The sequence below is a fragment of the Condylura cristata genome, unplaced genomic scaffold (genome assembly GCF_000260355.1).
Source record: "Condylura cristata isolate star-nosed mole 26May11 unplaced genomic scaffold, ConCri1.0 scaffold00035, whole genome shotgun sequence".
Classification (NCBI taxonomy): Eukaryota; Metazoa; Chordata; class Mammalia; order Eulipotyphla; family Talpidae; genus Condylura; species Condylura cristata.
The window spans coordinates 6,019,144-6,023,226 of record NW_004567136.1 but is presented as its reverse complement, the minus strand read 5'-3'; the positions used below and the strand labels follow the sequence as shown (position 1 = coordinate 6,023,226).

At 50.8% G+C, this 4,083-nt stretch overlaps 1 protein-coding gene across 1 annotated transcript in view; it reads left to right on the top strand.

The window, feature by feature from the left end:
- The first annotated feature begins 315 nt into the window (after positions 1–315).
- The window catches only part of FAM189A1 (family with sequence similarity 189, member A1), a 130,794-nt gene continuing 127,026 nt past the window's right edge, over positions 316–4,083 (top strand). Inside the window, exon 1 of the mRNA XM_012732755.1 lies at positions 316–373. The gene's annotated coding sequence lies outside the window, so the exon portion shown is untranslated. The remainder of the gene's footprint in view (positions 374–4,083) is intronic.

Below are 4,083 nucleotides of genomic sequence, written 5' to 3'. Positions count from 1 at the left end.
ATGCCCTTAGACACTTTGTGGATTTAACTGGCGCCCCACGTAACTGACTTGACCAGAGTGCAATGAGCACCTCGTGGGGATTCTTCCAGAAAGCTCATTGACTGTGGCCTGTCCTATCCCTGCAGAGCGCAACCCCCTCAGGACGCCTGGGGGCCTCTGGTGGTGCTGCGCTGTGAGTCTAGACAGCAGCTTGGCCTCATTGTAACTCCCCGGGTGTCAGCGCTCAGGAAGGTCCGGGCTGAGGGAGCCAGTCCTGTTTGGACTGTTGGGTGCAGATTTCCGAAGCGTCTTACCTTCCTGCTGTCTGTCCTTCCAGGTGCTGCTGTCAGGCCTCATTGGCGTGGTCTCCTGGAAGAGGCCTCTCTCCCTCGTGGTAAGTGGCACCGGGCTCGGTGCGGCCTGGGTGGAGGGCTGCTTGCAGGGTGTGAGCGCGTGCAGGGAGACCCTGCTCCCTTGCGGCAAGTGGGACGCACGCCTTTATAAAACCGGGGCCTCTCAGGCTGATGCATGACTCGGGTGCCGGTTCTGAGTTCCCCGCCGCTGGCCTCAGGTGCCCCTGTGTTTCCCTCCGTTTCTGGACTCTGTCTGGTGCCTGCCGGGGCGGAAAGGCCTGGATGCGGCTTGGTTGTGCTCGTGGGCACCTCTGTGCACCTGTGATCACAGCAGGGCGAGTTTCAGCAGGTGGAAGCTGGCTTCGCTTTGTGTGTTTTGGAGTCCGCGAGCCTCGGTGAGGGTAGCGGGAGGGTGTGTGTTCTCACAGACGAGTGAACAGCCCCTTCCTCTGTGGCTTCGAGTGGGGGAGCAGAGCGCAGCAGAGATGGGAGGAGGAGGATGGTGTCTCCGTCTGTAAAGTTCCGCGAGCAGGTCTGTGCGTATGGATCTGTATGCGTGTTTCCCCCGTGTGTGTATCAGTACGTGTGCACGTCAGGACGAGAGGAAGGGGGTTGCTGGGTTTTGATGGATAATGAAAGAGATGGTGTGGCTTCTTTTTGTTTTGTAGTCATCAATTATTTAAAACCTCTTCTTTAAGTGATTAGACTTGAAGATAATAACATGCACTAAATATTAATGGAAACAGGGAAAAAACCCACAGATCGGTCTGTTGTCAACACCTCCTCTTTCATGAGAGTAACCGTGGCATGTAGAAAAGCGATCGGGCGCCCATTCTACAATATGTCAAGAAAGGTTTCTTTTAAAGTATGTTTTGTGTCGAATTTTTCAAACATGCTCCAAAGTAGTTCTATGCACCCCAGGAACCCCCATCCATTTTCAACAAATGTCAACATTAGCTTGTCTTGTTGCTTCCAAGCCCCCTTGCTGGGTTATTTTAAAGTCAGTCCCAGCTAGCATATCAAGAAACTGACATTTTGTGCAGAGGGAAAGAGCAGAGACATGCTGGCCGTGGGGCCTCATGGCGGCCGCCCGGGCCTCTGGAACAGGATGCTCCTCCCTCCTCGCTGGCCTCATGGCGCACATACCTCAAGCCCTCGACACTGGCCACCTTGCACAGGAAGCCATTCCCCTTTGGGTGGGTGAGATAAGAGAGGAGAGGTCCCATCACCCAGGCACCCCAGCTCCGTCCTGGAGTGGAAATTGTCACGGGGCTGGGCATTTTACCCTGTCATGCTCGCAGCTGGTCACGAAAGAGGAGCCTCAGGTGTATCTGCTGTCAGAAGGGTGGGGTGTCAGGACCTCCCTCGGGGCATAGCATCAGCTGCAGCCGCTTCCCTGCCGCTTCCTGTGGCCACCCGCCAGCCTGTTGACCAGAGCCGGCAGCGGGCAGCAGCCTGCAGTCCCTCCCATCGTATGTCTCCTCCAAGCCAGGCAAGCGGAAGTGTGCATCCAGCTTGACTGACCACTTCTCTTCCTCAGTGGGGTGAAGGCTTAGTTAGGGCGGCACTAGCTGCCACATAAACCTCGGATTTTCAGTGGCTTAACCCAATGCAAGTTTGCGTCTTGCTGCTGTCTAGGGTGGGCATTCCAGGCAGCAGCTGCCCCCCCATGGGCGACTCAGAACCTGGTGACTTCCCTCTGGGGCCTACAGTTCCCTAGACCTGTGGACCTCCTGCAGAAGGGGAAGGAGAATGAAGAAGGATCCTGCTTCTTAATGTCCTTAGCCTAAAATTGACACTCGTCACGTGCACCTCAGACTGAGGAGAGAGCTGGTCCTGGTCTGTCTAGTTAGGGAGGGAGGAGCAGGTGGTCTTTGCCTGCTCGGGCATGTGGCCGCGGAGAGCAGAAGTTCTGGCAGGTAGGTGCTTGTCTTGACAAGAAGAACCTTCTTCTGTGTTGACCACAATTTTCATTAGTAGAAACTCTCTCTGGCCTCATTTTCATTCACAATCACAGTAACAGTACATGGGAAGAAAACTACAGTATGCAGAAGTGCTGGGGTTCTCCAGAAAAATAGGACTAGTAACATGATGTACCTGCAGCAAACTCCCTAGCAATATCCACGTCTGTACCTGTATCTCTGTCTACACCTGCATCAACGCGAGGGCAGCACACTGTCCATGCCTGGCAGTGGCCTGTGTTGGATACCCCCGAGATAGAATACAGAGGATGAGTGTGTCTGTTGGGTTGGTGGGTGAATGTGACTCATAGACCACCCTGTGGTGGTGCTGGCAGGCCCACACCTATGGGGGGAGGGGAGGAGGAGAGCAGGCTGGAGACTTGGGCAGTGGCTGGCACAGCGGTGAGTGACCACCCTGCTGGCGGGGCCTCGGCGTTGCCCTGGGTCTGTGGGCTCTACTTTTCCTCCGAGGGGCGGTGAGCCTGGGCCTGTGAAAGCCTCTGCTGCATCTGCTTCTCATCAGGCCGAGCCTGGAAGACAGGGTGAGATGGAACAGTCTCACCCAGACTGACCGAGGTGCTGCAGAAGAAGGGCCCTTAGGAGAGAGGAGGAGGGGGGGATGGAGGCTGTCCGGTGAGGATGAGGGAGGAGGCCACCCCCTGCCGGGCGGGTGCTTGGGATTCATGAATGAGAAAAAGGTGGCAAGTTCCATGAATTTTTGCTAGGGTATTTTATATGCTGAAAACTGGTGATAGCTATGTCAACAAAGATATGTATTTTCACATCACTGTGTGTGTGTGTGTGTTTTAATATGTGCTAAGTGTCTCCTATGATTGAGATAATTGTCTTCCTTACGTTCAACTAGAAAAGGTTCTACATTATGCTGGATGCCAATTAGCAATGAGATGATAGAACTCTGATTAGGTACTTTTTTGATACATTCAGTGAAGCATCTTGTGATTGCTTATATATCAATAATGAAATAATCTTGCACATAATCATCAGTAGTGCACAAACTTGAGTGAAGTGGTCAGGAACTGGCCACTAGATTATTTATAATAACTAATACTGTTGAGAGACTAGTATGCATCAGGTTGAAAACATTTTTTAGAGTTTATTTTTATAAAGAAAAAATGATAGTTTGTATTGAACAGTTTTTTTTTTTCTAGAACAAAAATAAGTCCACACTTACGAGCATTAACCTGGTGGCATGAGTGTTCACCTTATGTTCCCGTTTGCATGTTATGTCAGATAAAGCATGTGCGGAATATGGCTTTTTGGGTAACTCAAACAGTGGTTTAGTTTTTCACTTTATTTTGACAACAAATGATATCCTTTGTTGAACATCTCACTTTCAGAATAGATTTAATTAGGGAAGTGTGATTAATTTCTGGCATTGCCACCCCAAGGCACCCTAGATTGGGTCCATGAACAACAGACATTTATGTTCTCGATGATACGGAGGTTGGAAACCTGAGCTCCTTCCAGATGTCATCAGGGTTGCTGACGCCTCTCTCCATGATGTGGCGATGGCTCTTGGATGGCCTTCCCTCCCTCTGTGTGTTTCTGTATTCTCTTCTATTTTTAAAAAATTTTGATTTATTTTTTGAAGCAGCATTGGTTTCTAACATGAGGAAGAGCAGCCTCTGTGTACAAGTCTAGTGTCCATGGATCACTGGACGATGGACCCCTCTTTCCCATTTACCTGTTTCCCTTCCCTCTGGAGCTATTATTTTCTTCTTTTAAAAAGATTTTTATTTATTTATTTTTACATAGAAGACCCGGGGTAT